Here is a 21,607-nt window from a genome sequence, read left to right on the forward strand (position 1 = left end):
AACAAATCTTAATTCTATAATTTATTTACACTTCCCCCTCACTAAAGTTGTTATATATATAAAACAGAAACGGTAACAGTGGCAGTCAGATACCATTGTAATTCTTTTTAGGTCATTCATTGTTAGACAGAAGCAGTACGGCACAACGTTACGCTAAAAAAATAAGCTAAAAATATAAAAATGGCTTACCTTTGTGTCCTCTGAAAGACCATGCCAACCCAACAAAATGTGCATATGAAGTGTGAATGGATTCACCGAGCTGGTGTTAAAGTCCGCGCAAGTTGATTCGGTCTTCACATTTTTTCCTCCCGAGTTTTTGGTTTCCGGAAACGTATGAAGAAAACATCCTTCATGTCTCGTAATGTCTAGAGTCATTTCTACAAGTTCCAAAAAAGCAATGAGTGATCGGCATGTTCGTTATTGAAAGATTACCGGCAAAAAGTAGCACTAAATACGTTGTTTCTATGCGAGGGCGGGTCTATAATGTCCCACTTCGGCTTTACTTCCGCTTTACGATGCGACGTCACGGTCTAAAAATAGCATGCGTGCGGTACGCCACTGGGAGTTTGTGACATTACTGGAGTTTGTGTGGCGCAACTGGGGGGTGAGACTATCAATCAAACCTTATAAATAAAGATATACCATAATTTCCCGACTATAGACAAAGTTTCCTGAGCGAAACATGAGCGGCGCCATCTTTGATTATTTCTGCTCCAAACCTCCGGTTTAGACAGAAAAACATGAAGTGCGGTTGAAGTAAGCAGTGGGTTGACAAGGGAACAAGGAAATACTACAAGGTATGTACACTGCTGGCAAAAATTATTGGCACCTTTGCAATTCTGTCAGATAATGCTAAAATACTTTTGGCCAGCAGTGTATAAGCTGCAGCGGTTTTCACTGTATTATGTGATATTTACACCAAAAGATATTAACCGGCAACACTTTATTTGACAGCGGCATCATAAGACTGTCATATGACTATCATAATTATGACATGACACTGTCATGAGCATTAATAAATGCTTATGACAGTTGTAATTTAGTGTCATCTGGCCAATTATCTCACTTTTGAATGAATGTAAAAGATCCAAGCTGGACACAAATGGAGTTAGTGACAAAATTTGCCGGATGACACTTAATGACAACTGTCATGAGCATTCATTAATGTCCATGACAGTGCCATGTCATAATTATGACTGTTCTATGACAGTCTTATGAGGCCACTGTCAAATAAAGTGTTACCCTTTAACCCAAATTAATCAACAAATAACCCGCACTGGACTATAAGCCGCAGGATTCCCAAATGAGGGAAAAAGTCCAAAAATTACAGTAGTCGTTACTGGTGCACGATAATTATTGGTCCGATAATTATTGGTCCGATAATAGGAATTATGACGTCATCCCAATAAATCCAATAACATTATTAATAGGACTGATAATACTGTATGTACTCTGCTGCGCTACACACCAGTATGGGAAATCAGTTGACCATTTGCGGGGCATTGTTGCCACCTGCCGGTCAGAATAATTCGCTGCATCTATTTTTTGTTTTGCTCACAAGCTCATTCACTTACACAGAGCGGTGTCTAGCGGTAGCATTGACAATCGTGAATGCTTTCCGCCTCGGAAATATATGTCTGTAAGCATTTTATGTTTACTATAACATATGGATGTGCAATATATGTTTACTTCTGTGGTGAAGGGTCATATGTACAGAACTTCATAAGTTGTGTTATAGGAGCCAGCCAATTCTTAAGGCTAGTAGCTCAAGCTTGTGTGCTATGCTTTACATATATTAGTTGTGTATATAAATGTATTGTGCAGTTTGTTGTATATTGAGTATTGAATATGTCTATTTTTCTGTTGTATTTTCACAATATTAAGACAAGTGTCTTCCCAAAAAAGCAAGAAAAGACCAAGCTTTGTGGTTTATGGAAGTGCATTCATTTTTAGATGGCTGTCGGGCAGTGCAGAAGTGAAACGTACTGTTTTGGGCAGTACATGTACTGTAATATTTTTGGCATGGTGTCGGTGGATTGGGATGTGTGCGTTTGTAAATCAAGCGCTCCCTTTCTGTGACGTCACGCTCAAGTGTGCCGCACGGCTAGCGAGAAACACTTCTTAATAATCCACTGAAAAGATGACAATCGCTTCGATGGTGTTTTAAAGATTGATATTGATTATTATAAGGAAAGCCATTAATCCTTTTTGGTCTACCATATTTTTGTTATGAGGAATGAGTGATGAACCTTACTATATGATGTTTGCATTTTACAGCGTTAGTTATAAGTTAGTAAGTTATTGAGAGGCCTTTTGGTTACTGATAGGCTTGCTGTCCTAACCTGTCTCCCAGATTAAGAAAGTTGTTCCATGGACCAAGACCACAACAGTCTCCTCTCCTGTAGCACCAAATATTTTCATTTGATGACAAAGCACAATACCTGTTGGGTTTATGCTTAAGTTCAGTGCTCATTATTCAGGAAACACATCTTCAATTATATTGACTAATTGATTGTGATTGACTCAAATTATATTTATTTGAAAAAATAAATATTGGCACTTTATTTGAAGTCAAGACTATTCTTGTCTTTGTTTTGTTCATAATAATGTTCATGTCATTATGAAAAATCTGGTGAGGTCAAAGGCAAAAATCTATGTTGAATCCACCACTAGTTTTTTTTTTTTTTTAACCTGGTGTTCAAAAACTTTGGTGAATATACATTCAAAAAATTATATATTTATTATCGGTTATCGATATCGGTATCGGCTTTGAGGAGCAGGAAGTTATCGATATAGGTATCGGTTTCAAAAAATGGATATCGTGCACCCCTAGTAGTCGTATAAGCTTAAAACCGGTCTTGGTTAAAGGTTCATTTTGAAGGTCTACGTCTAGTCTCAGACTTTACTCCCAAAAGACTCAGTGATGGATTTCGTCTAGGTCTCTGTTTTGGTCTTGTTTCGTTCATGGTCTTTTTTCAATCAGGGATTCGGTCTTGGTGTTGGTCTTTTTTTCGGTTTAGGTCTTGCTATTGTTTCAATCTCCATTTTGTCTTGGGCTTAGTCTTGTTTCAGTCCAAGTCCTTTTTTGTTCTTGGTTTTTCTTGGCCATGGTCTTGACTATCAAAAGTGTTGATCTTGACTAAATATAATTTATTACTAGTTTTGCTCAGGTCTCAGTTCCAGTACTGAGCATAACGCTAATAACTAACGTATTACACCAAAACTTTTTTTTTTTTTTTTAAATCATGTTTGATGGAAAGGGGGGGCGACATTTCAAGAGGTGCAAGAAAATTGTCCGGAAAATGAGATAAAATGTTCGCAGATGTTGACAAGGCTGACAGTCAAGGCTGGCAAATCAATAAATATTTCAAAGCAACACAAATGCACCTTTGCGGACTTCAAAATCTGAGTTTATCCAATTTTTCATGGCATTCTATGATTTATTGCTACGTTGATGTTCAGAGCTGACAATTGGGGGTCATAAATCCATCAAATCAAAACCGCTAGATTACTTTTGAAGAAAAAGTGGACATTGACGTGGACATCGATGTCATTCCTCTTTATTGGCATGTGGGTAAAATTGTCACGTGGAAAAGAAAGCGTGAGGAAGCGAAGAAGAGGGCACACTGCAGGGAGAAATCCAAGCAAATTAAATTCCCCGTAAGAGCACTTGACCTCCTTACCGGGGCGAGGGTGGCGGGGCTTTGGCAGCCGCTGAACGCCATCTTTGCCCCTGGTGGACTCCTGGCCCACTTTGCCACAACAAACTCTTCTTTTACTTCCTGTGTCGCACATCACGACTTCAGTTGTTGCGTGCTTTTACTTCCTGTTTCTGTTTGCTATGATGTTAGCTTCAAGCTAACAGCTGTGGGCTTTGCCCAGAACTGTGATGTCACTTCCCGCGCTTCTGCCGCCTTTTTTATTCCTTTTTGGATGTGATGTAAGTGAGGAAGTGACCGTAGTTTGCATGTGGATGTGTGTGTCCTCTACATTGCCTCAAGTCACTGGAGACGAGCAGCGCACTAAAAATGAAGAAGAAGAAAAAAAATCAAGGTGATTGGGTGCACGATATTTGGGTCGTTGCTTCCTGGCAACAAAACCGAGTGCATACGTTCCACTTCTGTGTGGATTGGGCCTCCATTTTTGCTTTTCAGCACATAACGTGCTATAGTCACTTTACTACAAAACAAAAGTGCCTATGCCCCAATGTGAAACGGTCTTAATTGGTCCATTTTCTATCCCTGGTCTCTTGTGACTCATTTGTGTTGAAAATAATGGTGGTTGCACAAAATATTGGCACTTTTTTACTGGAACCTGTGCACATTGCGACTTCACTCCACACAGAGTATCTGTAAAAGAGCCGTAACACTAGGAGAGGGAACCTCTTGGTACCTCACGATACAATACGATTTGCGATACAAACCTCGCGATAACGATGATCTGACGATGTAGTGATACAACGATTTTCGATACATTGGTCAGGAAATCATTCTAGGATATTCTACAAAACACTAATAAACAGAAAAACAAGCTTCTGCTGTGAATTGGAATGAGTTTATCACTAGTAGACGTCCAATCCATTTGAATTATGGCCGTCAGTGGCAGCCAATGCGAGGCAATGAGTAATTTTGGGCCATTAAAGGTCATTTACCTGTTGATTTTCAGTTACTTCCTGTTGATTTCGGGTATTTTATGGGTTACTTGCTGTTTATTTTGCATTACAGTGTTGGGCACATAACTTAATTAGTTCTAGGTACTCACCACTTCTTCCAAAAAGTAACTGAGTTAGTAACTGAATTACTCTATAGTAAAAGTAACTAGTTACCAGGGAAAGTAACTATTTCCGTTACTTTAAAAAGAAATTGTTGGATGTCAAAGAATTTGAAATTTTCTGAGCATTATTCAAGTCAGTTGAATAGAGAAGAACGGACAAGTAGTTGTGTTATAGAACCTTGTAATATTTATTGCACCTCACCAGCAACATATTTATCCTACACTTGAAGTGCAACAAAAATTAACAGATTTGAATTGCTTACCACAGATGTCGACAAAACCTTTGCCCCGGGACATAAATTACACTTTACATGCACGTTCTTTCCTTTAATTTCGACCAACTTGAAATAGTGTTTATATCGCCACCTCGTAAAGGACAAATTTTCCTCTGAATGCTCTGCCATCATATCCCTCTGCATCTGTTTTGCGTGTGTGTGTTTGCCGCACGCGCTGTTCCGGTTTGTGTGTGAAAACACCGGCTCTGAAGTACGTGCGGTATCAGGCACGAGCATTGACGTCACAGAATGGGGGATCACGTGAGATTTGACAACAACCCAGCCATAGTGGAAGCAAGTCTGGCTCGCGGGACATTAAACTTTAACTTGCCAGTTCGATAAAGGGACAAACTCGTTACTAAGGCAAAGAACAGATATGTGATCAAACTTAAGGATGTGAACAATGTTGACCCTTACAAGCAAGCCGAAGACAAATGGAGTAAAGATGTCGACGGGCTTCCACAATTATGCAAAATGAACATTCTGCTGTATTTATTGTTTGGTGTATGTTACTAAACTCATCAGCGATTCCGAAATTACAAATCGCTAAAAACTATGAACAGTTTTGCTGCGGATGGGTGCAGAACCAGCACATTATGACCGTATCAAACGGCAACTCCATCGTTCTTGCAAAGGTAGGCTATGTGTGTTTACTATTTTCAATGCCATGAACCTGAACGCACCCCAAGTCTTGGATGACAAATAAACAGAGTAGACTCACTACGGCTGGTAGTTTCTTCAGTTTATTCAAAGTAAGTAATGCACCGCTTTTGACCGTCAGTAACGGTAACGGCGTTGTAACGGCGGAAAAAATAATTAGTTAGATTACCCCGTTACTGAAAAAAATAACGCCGTTATGTAACGGCGTTATTTGTAACGGCGTTATTCCCAACACTGGTTACAGAACAGGAAGTGACCTGGGAATCACTCAAATGTATAGGCAGTGACTCAAACTCAACAGGAAATGACCTGTAAATGCCCTAAAATGAAAAGCAAGTGACCTGTTAAATGCCCCGAAAATCGGACCGAATGACTGTGAATGCTCTGGTTTTGAATGAACGAACGTTCCCAGTCTAAATAGATTCGGCGTCGAGCACCGTCAAGGGCAGCTTTTTAAAAAACTTTATTATATAAATTGACACCTTTTAAAACGATATTTCAATTCTTGACAGGAGCATATCGATAACCTTTTGGGATACAAAGTATCACAATATATCACCATTTCGATATTTTGTCACACCCCTATGTAACACACTGCGTTTTAACATGGTTTAAAAAATGGACCTTGTTTCCTGTTTGCTTCCCGTTGTGTTGTCACTGTCACGCGTCAACACTTCTTGTAATCTCACTTCTACGTCCTGTAGTGCTGTCTTATTGAACAATTCTCCTTCCTCTTTTGTTTTGTCCTTGCCTTTTACAGTTGCTGTGTTTCCTACTTATGCACAATTATTGGGTTTTGTCGTCACCTCTCACATTTGTACTGTTTTTGCCCAGTTTACTTCCATTGTTGCCTCTAAGAACAATTTAACTTGGTTTTTCTTATGTCAAGTTTGGACTTCCTGTTTTGTTTTGATTTTGCATATGTTCCATTGATAGACTTCATAATGTATTGACGTGACACGGGGCGCGGGGCCTGATAAATAGGGGGCCTGCATTGTTGGCGAGTCTGTCAAAGCCGACCAAGTGGAATCACAGACAAAGAGCTTTTTTCGTGCAAAACTCTTGTGAATAAATTCTTAAATCCCCGAATTCTTTATAGATATGGACGTAAAACAGTCTTGATTCTTGGTTAAAAGCAAAAACAAACGTGCAGTTAGCATTTATTTTACGTAAATATGTTGAAGTACAATGCTAGTCTGTTAGTAAATGTAGCTAGCAGCCGCCTTATGTAAACAGAGCTTTTCTGTTGAAGATTCTTGTGAATAGAGTGGGGCAAATAAGTATTTAGTCAAACACCAATTGTGCAAGTTCTCCTACTTGAAAAGATTAGAGAGGCCTGTAATTGTCAACATGGGAAAATCCCAGAAAATCAACAGAAAATCACATTGTTTGATTTTTAAAGAATTTATTTCCATATCAGAGTGCAAAATAAGTATTTGGTCACCTACAAACAAGCGAGATTTCTGGCTGTCAAAGAGGTTTAACTTCTTCTCAGGAGGTCTAACGAGGCTCCACTCGTTACCTGTATTAATGGCACCTGTTTTAACTCATTACCGGTATAAAAGACACCTGTCCACTACATCAGTCAGTCACACTCCAAACTCCACTATGGCCAAGACCAAAGAGCTATTGAAGGACACCAGAGACAAAATTGTAGACCTGCACCAGGCTGGGAAGACTGAATCTGCAATAGGTAAAACGCTTGGTGTAAAGAAATCAACTGTGGGAGCAATTATTAGAAAATGGGAGACTTACAAGACCACTGATAATCTCCCTCGATCTGGGGCTCCATGCAAGGTCTCACCCCATGGTGTCAAAATGATAACAAGAACGGTGAGCAAAAATCCCAGAACCACATGGGGGGACCTAGTGAATGACCTACAGAGAGCTGGGACCACAGTAACAAAGGCTACTATCAGTAGCACAATGCACCGCCAGGGACTCAAATCCTGCACTGCCAGACGTGTCCCCCTGCTGAAGCCAGTCCACGTCCAGGCCCGTCTGCAGTTCGCTAGAGAGCATTTGGCTGATCCAGAAGAGGACTGGGAGAATGTGTTATGGTCAGATGACACCAAAATAGAACTTTTTTGGTAGAAACACAGGTTCTCGTGTTTGGAGGAGAAAGAATACTGAATTGCATCCGAAGAACACCATACCCACTGTGAAGCATGGGGGTGGAAACATCATACTTTGGGGCTGTTTTTCTGCAAAAGGACCAGGACAACTGATCTGTGTAAAGCAGTACTTCTCAAATGGTGGGGCGCGCCCCCCCAGGGGGGCGCAGAGCGATGCCAGGGGGGGCGCGAGTGACCTCGGGGAACATGCTTTTTTTTTTTTTTTTTTTTGCCGTACTAGAATAAAGTGTACTTGCACATCCACTCCGTGGGTGGCAGTGGCGCTCTCATTTTCAAAGTGCGTGCAGTATTTTTGAAGTAAGCAAGAGCACACGGAAGAGACTCATGCAGAGCTGGACTCACGCAGCGACCCACTGTCTTCTTCGGTTCTCATGTGTCCGGCCGAGAAGTGCCGTTTTCGGCTTGGGATCGTCACGACCACCGCCCTCACCTACGGTTCTCCCTCGGCCGCCGAGAATGCGCTTTTTTCGGGCCGTTTGCCTTTGACTTTTAATATAGTGGGAAATGAGGAAAGACCACTGTTTACTGAGTCTAAAAATGATTATAGCGGAGAAGCCAAATCAGTTAAGACGCCACTTAAAGACATTAGACCTCAATCTCATTGATAAGCCGCTTGATTGTTTTTCAGCGAAAATGTGCCGAATATTGCCAATTGTCACAATCGTCCCGCTTTGTCAGTGTTATATCAGTAAACCAGTGAGCACTGTGGTGAATCAGCGAAAACAAAAACTTTCCTTCTGTCCAAAGTCCCCCCCCCACCCCCCCTTCTATTCAGTTTTGGGTTTTTTTCGGTCAAATTTTTTGGCATGTTGTCCTGAAGAGTAAATGTTTCTAATCAATTTGAATTTGTTATTATTTACTGATTTTATTACATTTTATTTTTCAGTATCAAATGGTCAAAAATGTACCTTGAGTGTATTTTTACAGTTTGGATGTGACTTTTTTTTTTTTTTTTTAACTTCAGGCAAATTGATGCGCGTTAAGTCTTTTCTGTTACAAGCAACACAATATTAAAAAGTTATACTTTATTATAAGTTGATCTATGTTACTTTTTTTCTTTAATAGAAAAAAAAGGACACAATGTTAGGCTGAGGCGTACTTATAATAGTAATATAGACGAAAGATACTATTTACAGTGGCGGCAGAGAGTTGGGGGGGGCGCGAAACATTTACGTCTTTCTTGGGGGGGCGTAACAGAAAATAATTGAGAAGCACTGGTGTAAAGGAAAGAATGAATGGGGCCATGTATCAACAGATTTTGGGTGAAAATCTCCTTCCATCAGCAAGGGCATTGAAGATGAGACGTGGCTGGGTCTTTCAGCATGACAATAATCCCAAACACACAGCAAACACACAACAAAGGAGTGGCTTCGTAAGAAGCATTTCAAGGTCCTGGAGTGGCTTAGCCAGTCTCTAGATCTTGAGTTACAGAAAATGTTTGGCCTCTGTTATTGCCAACAAAGGGTACAAGACAAAGTATTGAGAATAACTTTGGGGATTGACCAAATACTTATTTTCCACCATGATTTGCAAATAAATTCTTTAAAAATCAAACAATGTGATTTCCTGGGGGGGGTCCACATTGTCTCTCGTGGTTGAGGTTTACCCATGTTGACAATTACAGGCCTCTCTAATATTTTCAAGTGGGAGAACTTGCACAATTAGTGGTTGACTAAATACTTATTTGCCCCACTGTACATGCTTAAATCCCTGAATTCTTTACGGATATGGACGTAAAACAGTCTCGAATCTTGGTTAAATGCAAAAAATCAAAAAACAAACAAACGCGCAGTTAGCATTTATTTTACGTAAATATGTCGAAGTACAATGCTAGTCTGTTAGTAAATGTGACTCGCGGCCCCCTTATGTAAACAGAGCTTTTCTGGTGAAAATTCTTGTGAATAAATGCTTAAATCCCTGAATTCTTTATAAATATGGGCGTAAAACAGTCTCGATTCATGGTTAAAAGCAACAAAACAAAAAAACGTGCCGTTAGCATTTATTTTAGGTAAATATTGCAAGCTATGATGCCAATGCAGTAGCGGCTAATTTCTCCCACTGATTTTTTTCACAGCATTTCAAAATGTATGCATGGTACGAAAAATACAATAATTGCCTTGAATTTTCGAACAAATCACCGCTGAGACAATCCTTCCTGTTTGTATACTGTACAACGTTCGTACTTTTTTGAACAGAAATCCGGCATTAGATTGCCGCGTGCGTGTGTTTATGAATAGCTCATCTTGATGTGGGCGGCCCCCTACTTGAATGAGAGGCGTAGTGCATGACCGATCTGACCCAGTCAGTACCATTATGAAGTCTATGGTTCCATTCCTGCGTAAACTTCCTACATGTACATTTCTCATTTGTCTCATTTTTACTTCCTGTTTTTCTCATGTCATGTTTGTTCTTCCTGTTTTATCACATTCTGACACATTTCTATTTAAGGTTTTCCTCCTGTCATATTTCTATGTCCTGTTTTATTGTGTTTTTACACATTTCCATTTCCTGTTACCTACTTGTCATTTTCTAATTTGTTTTCTTTGACACTTTGCACATCTCTACCTTCTGTTTTGTAATTTTATATCTCTTTTCCACTTTCTTTGTTGCTCTTGGTGAAAGTGGCAAGACTTTGCTGTCAGAACTCCCTGACGTAAAGGTTGCCAGGGAGCTAGTTTCTTCTTTTATTGTTGTTGTTTTTTTTGTTTTTTTGTTTTTTGGGTGGGGGGGGGGGGGGGGTCAAACCTCCTAAAACCACCGAAATGCAAAGAAAACTGCTTTTGACAGAGTTATACCTATAACAAATAGCAAAAAAAAACCACAACAGGTTTTACACATGCATTAACCTACTACATTACACTTACTGTACCACAAGGCATACATGAGAAATTCAAAATTGTATTTTTTTCAATGATTTGCAAAATAAAAGTTAACAAAAACACCAGTAACCCCAAAATCCATCTCTTAATTTTTCCCCCTCATTCCTCAAATGTAAATGCATACCTCAATTTTAACAATTTAAGAACATAGGAAGTATATTCAAATTGAAAATAATGTAAGCATTGGCTTACGTTTTTTAAGTAATGACATGCATTCACAAAAATAAGTACAAAAAATTACCCACATTATGCACAGTGAAATGGAAAATATTTTGAAGATGAAGCCAACATTTACTTTTCTAAATTATCTGGAAACATATACAGAAACTCCCCGGTTTACGAACGAGTTCCGTCCGTACGCTGGTGACGTAACCCAAATTTCCGCATATGTCGGAATTAACCCTTTAAGCACCCCTGAAGCCTGAGTTATGCTTCTGCGTTGCAGTGATGGCGTAGCGACTACGGCATCAATGAGCTTTGATAGTTCTGCAGCTAGGGAACACGTTGCTCTGTAGTTGACCGCCAAGCCACTATAGAGGTGTGGCGTTGTGTTTGTACGGTTTTGAGGGACTCTTGTCGACTTCCTCTAGTTTTCTTCCGGTTACACAACAATGCCATTGGAGATGGAACGCTTGAATGTGGATCTTCAGCTCATCAACATTGAACAACAAATGCTGAGGCGCAGGCGACACAGAAGATGGTTGCGGGGCTGGTCTGTCCGACTTCATGCTGCACAAAGACTGGCAGTCACAATATGAATTCTAGCATCGGGTGGAAGCCAGCAAGCTGTGTTGTCCAGCGTTTTGTCCGATTTCTTTGCCGTGTGCCGTTTGCCATGCCTACAACCAGCCAGTGGGAAGCCATAGCAGATTTCTGGCAGCTATGGAACTTCCCAAACGGCGTTGGAAGCCTTGATGGTAAACACGTTATCATGAAAGCACCGATGCACTCTCAATCAGTGATGATGTATCAAGTTTGTGAACTGTCTGTTGTTGAAAATTAAACATAAAATAATTCTTCTGACACCAAACCTGTGCTTTATTTTCATCATTTGCTTGTCATCATGTACTTTCATTTTCATTATCATTTTACTCAAAACTCCAAAAATGGCCCGGACAAAGGTATTGGCACCCTTTGAAAAATCATGTGATGCTTCTCTAATTTGTGTACTTAACAGCACCTGTTACTTACCTGTGGTGGCAAAAACTAAATCACACTTGCAGCCAGTTAAAACGGATTAAAGTTGACTCAACCTCTGTCCTGTATCCTTGTGTGTACCACATTGAGCATGGAAAAAAGATAGAAGACCAAAGAACTGTCTGAGGACTGGAGAAGCAAAATTGTGAGGAAGCATGGGCAATCTCAAGGCTACAAGTCCATCTCCAAAGACCTGAATTTTCATGTGTCAACCGTTCGCAGTGTCATCAATAAGTGTAAAGCCCACGGCACTGTGTCTAACCTCCCTAGATGTGGATGGAGATGGAAGATAAAAATTGACGAGAGATTTCAACAAAAGATTGCGCGGATGGTGGATCAAGAACCTCGACTAACATCCGAACAAGTTTAAGCTGTCCTGCAGTCCAAGGGTACAACAGTGTCAACCCGTACTATCCGTCAGTGTCTGAATGAAAAGGGACTATATGGTAGGATACCCAGGAAGATTCCACTTCTGACCCACAGACATAAAAAAGCCAGGCTGGAGTTTGCCAAAACTTACCTGAGTAAGCCAAAAACGTTTTGGAAGAATGTTCTCTGGTCAGATGAGACAAAAGTAGAGCTTTTTGGGGGAAAGGCATCAACATAACATAACATAACATATTACAATATTGTAATATCATATGGTGCAACACATTTCCAACCTATCTAAAAAAGCTTGAAACCCTACAGAAAAAAGTCATACATGCCATAACATGGTCTGGGTTCAATGCTCCTACTAAATTAATATTTCACCACCACCACCTTCTGAGGCTAAAAGAACACAACTACTTTCAAAATGCTTGCATAATGTATCAGGTCATCCATAAACTAAACCATAAATCAAGTGATCTCATCCCAATCAGTACTCCTCAGCACACATATACTACGAGAAGAAAAAAATCACATCACTGGAAAAAGCAGAAGTCTTAAGTCTACAAGCTTTGGCATTGTATGCAGAGGACCACAGATCTGGAATTAACTGGACGAAACACTTAAAATGTCACACTCCATCTCTATTTTTAAGAAAAAACTGAAAACTCATCTCCTTGCTATGTATGTTTAATATGCTGTCTTTGAATAACATTCCTAAGGTGTCACATGTCAAATCCGATGTAATCAGAATTTTGAAATTTCCCATAGTTAATTGCATGTATGTGTATGAATGTTTGTATGTGTGTGTTGTTTGACTGGGCCCCTACTAAAAGCTTTAAATAACTTATTCGGAGTGTCCCTTTCATACATCTTGTCAGATGAACTGCTTGTATATATGACCATGTTCATGTGTGTACCATGATACGATGTGTGAATAAACTAAACTAAACAAAACATAAAGTTTACAGGAAAAAAACCGAGACCTTCAAAGTAAAGAACACGGTCCCCACAGTCAAACATGGCTGAGGTTCCCTGATGTTTTGGGGTTGCTTTTCTGCCTCTGGCACTGGACTGCTGGACCGTGTGCATGACATTATAAAGTCTGAAGACTACCAACAAATTTTGCAGCATAATGTAGGGCCCAGTGTGAGAAATCTGGGTCTCCTTCAGAGGTCATGGGTCTTTCAGCAGGTCAATGACCCAAAACATACTTCAAAAAGCATAAGAAAATGGTTTGAGGGAAATCACTGGAGACTTCTAAAGTGGCCAGCAATAAGTCCAGACCTGAATCCCATTGAACACCTGTGGAGAGATCTGAAAATGGCAGTTTGGAGAAAGCACCCTTCAAATCTCAGAGACCTGGAGCAGTTGGCCAAAGAAGAACTATCTAAAATTCCAGCAGAGCATTATAAGAAACTCATTGATGGATCCCGGAAGCGGTTCTTCGCTGTTATTTTGTCTAAAGTTTGTGCTACCAAGTATTTGGCTGAGGGTGCCAATACTTTTGTCCGGCCCATTTTTGGAGTTTTGTGTAAAATGTTTTTTTTTCATTCTCTTTTGTGTTTTTTTTTTTTTCGTTGCAAGCAAAATGAATGAAGATATTACCAAAGCATTTGTAATTGCAATCCATTTTTGGGAGAAATTGAGCACTATCTGACAGAATTGCTGGGGTGCCGATACTTTTGGCCAGCAGTGTACACTGACACTTCTTGGAGATGCATGGCAGTTTTTAAAAATTTTTTTTAAAAACATGGGGTTTTGACAGTGGCCGTCATTTTCGGGATCAAAGCATTGTTCTGGCCCCGAATCTTTTACCGTAACGGCGTACCGGCCCATTCCGGGCCACTTTCACCCGTGTTTATTGCCCTCTAGCACCTTTCCTTTACTATTCTGGAATTTTTCTTTGTTCTGTTCATGGTTGTTGTTATGAATTTCTGCTGTTCAAGCACTCGCGGAATCATGATTATTATGCTGCGATGGATTGTTCCAGGCTACGAAGAGATCTTTGATGAATATTCCAACCAATATTCTAATATTTTACAAGCAAAGACGCTCCTTTCTGTGCTCTGGGAGCAAATAACAAAGACATTTGCATATTTACTGTGTCATTAATAAAGAATATTGCGAGTCGCGTCCTGTCGGACATCATATTGATACTTTTGTTAATAATAACTTTTGATCTTTTAACAAGAGCGGAAGCCGCGTGGCACCAAGGGCTCATTAACTCATCACTCGGTCCATTAACTTTCTCGCACCTTTGATTCCCTTGTGCGTGCGTGCTTGCGTGCCTGTGTCTGGAATCTTCTCGTGCTCCGTGATGTATTTTACATGAAAAAAATGCTGCTGAGGAGCTAGCGAGCGAGCGTCTAATTAGCAGCAAGACGGAAGACGGACAAACGGGAACAACATGAAAGTGAAAACTGGATGTTCAATGACAGCAGGAGTCTTCGCATCAAAGACATACCAGAGTGCATTCGTTTTGGACTTGTTTTTCGCTTGCAACATCAAGTCAACCTGACATTTCCCGTCTCAACGTCCCGCGCGAGTAACGCGTACAATTAGTGTGTACATTGAGGCTTCCACAGCAAGTGTTCTGGGACCTAAATGGACTCCTAATTGGACTCGTAAATGATGTACGTTGTAACACTCCTGCTGGGTTACATCACTCGCACCAGCGAGTTAAAAGAATTGGCCCGAAATGACCGAGTTCTTCTTCCTTTTCTGCTCTGGCTCCTTAAGAATGTACTATAACTCACTGGTTGACATTGACGGTGATAGACGTCCAATTTGTTTGAACTGGACAGGATGGCAAACGATCGCAAATTAGTTCACTTATGAGCAGGGTGAAAGTGGCTGAAGGTCGACACAGAGAGAGAAATTTTATTAATTTTTTTCCTTTCTTTTTTTTTTGGGGGGGGGCATACTTCTTAAAATACTGAAATGAAAAGAAAACTGTTTTAGGACGTTTATTTCTATAACACATACAATAACTGATTTTTATTCAAAATTGTATTTTTTCAATAATTTGCAAAATAAAAACAGCGATATCCCCAACCTTCATCTCCTAATTTTTATTTTCCCTCATTTCCTCACATACTAATTGCCAAATCTAGATTTTAACTACTTAAGAACAAAAGATGTATATTAGAAGTTAATGTAAACATTTACTTTTTTTTAATAATAAAGATATAAGGAACATACATTCAGAAAAATAAGTACATATTACTTATATTATGGCGAGTGAAATGGAATATATTTTGAAGATGGCGCAAACATTGACTTTTTAAATCATAAGGAAATGAATAAGTAGCCTAACATAAATGAACAAATATAACTCCAAAGTTTGCATTACCAGCTAAGATGTTCTGAACCTCCCCATCAGAGAAAATAAAAATAAATATGATAAATAAGCCTCCTCAACTCTTTGATGATGATGATGATGATGAAACTTTTTTATTTCGAGCATGCACACACAAAAGAAACAAAAAACATACAATATAATTCAACAAAAATAATTGCACTCGAAAGGGAGTGGGAAGAAGAAAAAACTTATTTTATCCCACCCCTGATCTTATTATCCAGCATCCTTACTCGTGGGATACTCCTGTCCACACAATGAAAAAGAAGAAAAAAGGAAAAACAGACAAAAACAACTAAACCAACAGACAACCAACTAATGTTGGCTCATTCACAATAATTTCAATATTTACACCAATTGACAAAAACAGCACATACATTGTCAGCAAATGTCATTATATTGTGACCAGACCATATTTTTATACAACGATTTAAATTTTTGGATATTCTGACACTGCTTGAAATGATTGTCTAAATTGTTTCAGAGTTTCACTCCACATACAGACACACGAAAACGTTTGCAAGTAGTTCGAAATCTTGGCAACATAAAATCTCCAGAGCCTTGCAGACTATGGATATTCTCACGAACCTTAAATAGGTTTTGTAAATTATGTGGCAGTAATTCATTTTTTGCTTTAAATAGCATTATAACTGTATGATAGTTTACAAGATCTTTTATTTTTATTAGTTTTGAGTGAGCAAATAAATGGTGGGTGTGATCAAGAAATCCGACCTTATGTATGATTCGTACCGCACGTTTCTGCAATGTGACTAATGAATCTATGGTAGATTTGTAAGTGTTCCCCCACAATCAATACAATACATGGAATATGGGAGCACTAGAGAACAGTACAAAGTGCGGAGTGCACGGTAATCAAGATATGATTTCACTTTGTTTATTAGTGACAGGCTTTTGGAGATCTTGGTTTTGATTTGTCTGATGTGGGGTTTCCATGATAATTTACTATCTACAATAACTCCTAGAAATTTGAATTCATTTACATTCCCGTTTGGGACCCCATCAATCTTTATTTGTAGTTCTGAGTTATATTTTAGGTTACTAAATATTTTTACCTTTTACCATTACCTTTGTCTTATTTAAGTGATAATTTATTTATATCCATCCATCTCTTTAATTTACTTAATTCCTCATTTACGGTAGTTACCTGTTCATTTTGGTTTCCACTACAATAGAATATGTTTGTGTCATCTGCAAAAACTATAAATTACAATAACTGAGCTACAGTATATATATCGTTGATATAAATATTAAATAATTTTGGTCCTAAAACGTTGCTGTTAAAGATTTGATCCATTTTATGTTGCATTGCCCTTTTTTTGTCTCATCAATTCAACAACCTTTATTTTATACTTGAACAGCATTCCGGCCCCGAATCTTATACCCGAACTGCGTTCTGGCCCTGAATCTTATACCGGAACTGCGTTCCTGACCGTTCTGGCCCACTTTCACCCCTACTTATGAGTTATTGATGTTAGCTAAAAGCTAAATCGTTTTTACAGATTTACACTAAGTGCGACCTCTTGTCATGATTGACAGATATGACTGAAAGCGTCCGACTGATTGGACGCTGTTGTGCTCTAATCATGCATTGGTGATAATGTCAATGATTGGACGCAGCGGGAGGACGCAAATGTCAACATGCAGCCAAACAGCGTGACATTGCCGTGTAAATGCCACATTTTCATCAACGTACGAGCGAGGCGCCCGAGTGGCCGTTTGAAGGACACCTGACCAGTTACGAGCCCTCTGATTATTTTAAAGGTGTTGTTGACATCGTTCTGAACAAGGAGTGTGACAAAATATCGAAATGGTGATATATCGTGATACTTGTATCCCAAAAGGTTATCGATATGCTCCCGCCAAGAATAGAGATATCGTTTTAAAAAGGTGTCAATATCTAAAAAAAATAAATAAATAAAAAGGAACCAACAAGTTGCTACCAAAATTTTCCACCATAATAGTGTCTCAGTTAACTCTAAAGCCTGAGTTATGCTCCCGCGTTGCAGTGACGGGGCAGCGACTACGGCGTCATTCGACATTCGATGGTTGGTGACGCGTTGCTCTGTCATTCACCGCCAAGCCACTAGAGTGGTGTTGTGTTATGTTTGTACAGTTTTAGGGCATCCTTGTTGACTTCCTCTTGTCTAGTTTAACGGAGAAAAAAAAATAGACAATGCAAGATGGAACGCATGAATGTGGAGCTTCAGCTCATCAACATTGAATAAATGTTGATCATACAAACGTTGAGGCGCAAGAGACGCAGAAGACGGTTTCGAGGCTGTAAGTCCAACTTTTGATGCCGCATAGAGTTCTTCTAGCCTCGAGTGAAAACCAGCTAGCTGTGGCGGCTAGCTTCAAACTGGCATCGAGCACTGCGTCCAGCATTTTGTCCAAGGTCTGCAAAGCAGCCCGATTTGTTTGCCGTGTCCTACAACCAGCCAGTAGGAAGCCATAGCAGATTTCTGGCATCTATGGAACTTCCCAAACTGCGTTGGCAGCCTTGATGTTAACGTTATCATAAAAAGCACCGAGGCACTCTCAATCACTGATTATGTATAGTGTGTGAACTGTCTGTTATTGACAATTAAAGATCTAAACAACTCTTTTGACACCAAACCTGTGTTTTATTCTTCATATACTTGAAGTGTGACACGTAAATAAGTCACAGACTCACAGCAAACATATGTACACAATAAAAGTGCACCAACCAAAAATACAACATAAAGTGATAAAAAGCTGGCAGTTTTTGGCCGACTGGGTCACCGCTTCGTGTGGCCACTCGATTCCGAACGCACACGTCTCGGTGGTTCTTCCATTTTTTTTATTCAATCGCTGACCTTGCCATTTGGCAAACTTTATGATGTCTTGACGAGACTTGCTCTTCGATGATACTCCCGTCGGCTTGGTCCATTTTTGCGTCTAGAAAATTAATGTTTTACAATGGCGGTGATTTTGCGCTGAACTGGAAACAACAGTCTGAGCAAACCAATCACAGTCCATTGCCGCCACGTCATATACGTTGACGTGACGCTAGGGTTTGAAAAATCAATAGGACCGCGTCAGGCTACGGCGCAGGGTCGTAAATCGGGTCTTCCTTGACGCTGCAGGTCTGACTAGGAAGTATAACTCGGTCTTAAGGCTGCATTGACGGTGCACGATGCCCAATCCATTTAGACTATGGGTTTTCAGAGCATTTACAGGTCACTTGCGGTTCATTTTAGGGCATTTATAGGTAATTTCCTGTTGAGTTTGAGTCACTGCCTATTCATTTGGGTGATTCCCACGGCACTTCCTGTTCTGTAACTCAAAATCACCAGGAAGGGATCCATAAAATACCCCAAAATCAGCAGGAAGTAACTGAACATCAACAGGTAAATGACCTTAAATGGCCCAAAATGACCTCATTGCCTGGCATTGGCTGCCACTGACGGCCATAGACGTTCAATCCGTTTGAAGTGGGAGGGATGGCAGCGAATGAACGAATGTTCATTCGCTGCCACCCTCCCATTTCAAACGGATTGGACGTCTACTAGTGATAAACTCAGTCCAAATCTCAGTAGAATCTTGTTTTTCTGTTTGTTAGTTGTTGGTCAGAAAATCATTCTAGGATATTCTACAAATGTATGAATAATCGTTGTATCGCCATATCGTCAGATCATCGTTATCGTGAGCTTTGTATCGCAAATCGTATCATGAGGTACCAAGAGGTTCCCACTCCTATTCTGAACAGTTAGAAGTTTCTAATTCCTGTAGGGGCTTTCTACTTGCTGTTTTACATTTCAACTTCATGTTTTGCTGTCACACCACTTTTCAGTAAGATGTTTTGTTCATGGTAAAAGCGGATCGCTTACAGTGAGTCACATGACACTCGGCGAGGATAGCGGCAGCTTTGTGTGATGTTCCTTCTGACGTACGAGAGAAGACATCAGATAAATCTGTGATTATCCTCGCTGGACGCTTCACCAACCCTGGAACCCAGACTGCGAATCCTTTTTTTAATAACATTTTTTATTTTATTTTTTGGGGGCGGCTTTTTATTACTAACCGCAACTTCTTTTTTTTTTTTTTTTTTTTTTTTTAAGAAACATTTGGGAGCGATCATCCACCACCGCAAGCACTCCCGGTCAAAGTTGGTTAAACATCTATCACCGTCAATGACGGTCACATAGTTAATTTCCTGTATCCTGTATTGACATTTTAACTTACTGTAGCACTTCCTGTTTCATATTTTTTACTTCTTGTACCCATAGGCGGAGTTTGACTTTTGGGGCAGGGAGGGGCACAACATGTTGATGACCCCAAAACGCAGTGTCAGCAATGAAATTAACTTACAAGAATATTTATAATAATAAGTTGACAATAAGCGGTTTTTGTTTCCCCTCATTCTTGAGGGGAATTGTAAATCAGGTTGCTTAAGCAATACTTTTCGCCAAGATAGCCATCCATTGAATTTGGTTCACCTGCCGGTGTCATGCCAATGGAGTTACCCCAGTCAAAAATTCTATCCCCTGGGCGGAACCAGATGGAGGTAGATTTGTGCCTTTATTATTCAATCAAAAAATTGCTTCAATAAAAAAAAAAAAAAGTTGCTTACATCAAAATACATATTTTCAACCAAAAAAAAGTCGCTTCATACAAAAAAATTGTTTTTTCTCTATTTTTCTTTGATTCCTTTATTTATTTATTTATTTATTATTTTTTTTATTGAAGCAACTTTTTGATTGAAGTAATGTTGATTTGTGTTTGGGCCACATTTTGGCTAAGACATTTTTCTCTATTCAATCAAAAAATAAGTTGCTTGAAAAATATATAGATTTCAAAAAGAAAAATCGCTTCAATCAAAAAAAGAAAAATTTCAATCATAGAAAAAAGTTTTTGAATGCGAAAAAATATTTGAGATTGAAAAATTTGCATTTGAACACTTAATTTTTCATTGAAAAAGTTTTCTTTGATTGAAGCAATCCTTTTTGTGTTTGGGCCATATTATGATTAGGACATTTGTGTCTAAATCATTCAACCCCCAACAAGTTGCTTCAATCAAGGTATAAAATAAAAATATATATATATTTATTAAAATATATATTTTTTAATTATATGCAAAGCAAATGACTAAGGTGCTCGACATCAGAAACTTAATACTTGAGGAAAGCATGCAGAATCATCTTGATTTTACTCAACAAAAGCAGAATTTGCATTTTTTCTATGTAGAATCACAACGTATTAAGGTTGAATTCCGATGTTACTATTGCCTCCTAGTTGTTTTTAGATTGAAATGTTACATAAAATAAAAAAAGCGTAAAAGGTGATTTTTTTTTTTTTTAATGGACGCAGAAATGTATTACTATTTTTTTTGCCTAAAAATGGGCAGTTGGCCGAAAAATACCTGATTATTTGAATTTAAAGTTACGCTATTGTGTATGGATGCAAAATCCAACATGACGGCCATCACAAAACAAAGGATATTTTAAGTTGAAGATTTTCGTTAAAAAATGCATACATTACTGGAATTTCCATAGATATGAACCTAGAACAGTCTAGATTCTTGGTTAAAAGCAAATTTCAAGCTAAAATTACACTATTGTATAATCCAATGTGGTGGCAGCCACAAAACAAAGAGCTTTTTAAGTTGAAAGTGCAAGCATGGGGCTCTTTTACGTATATTTTAATTACCAGTATCTTGAATCCTCGACCAAATCACTCTTGAGAAAATCCGTCCTGCTTGTATGTGGTAAAAATGTTTCGTCCTGTTTCCACCTAAATCCGGCGTTTGAACGCAGCGTGTGTTTGAGTTTTTCACGGTCAAAGCCAACTCAGCTCTGCCTGGGCAGGCCCCCAACAGGAAGGCGTGGCGCAATGTTAGTGGGAGCCGTCTTGTCAAATGATAGTGAAGTCTCTGCTTGTACTATCATCTTTACTGTACTTTTCAACTTCCTGCGG

General features: G+C 39.2%; 1 protein-coding gene across 2 annotated transcripts in view; it reads left to right on the forward strand.

Moving 5' to 3' along the window:
• Positions 1 to 21,607, forward strand: part of LOC130904826 (protein shisa-6-like) — a 70,246-nt gene that overhangs the window by 36,557 nt on the left and 12,082 nt on the right. The gene's annotated exons all lie outside the window — the stretch shown is intronic.

This window comes from Corythoichthys intestinalis, chromosome 16 (genome assembly GCF_030265065.1).
Source record: "Corythoichthys intestinalis isolate RoL2023-P3 chromosome 16, ASM3026506v1, whole genome shotgun sequence".
In the NCBI taxonomy this organism is placed as follows: Eukaryota; Metazoa; Chordata; class Actinopteri; order Syngnathiformes; family Syngnathidae; genus Corythoichthys; species Corythoichthys intestinalis.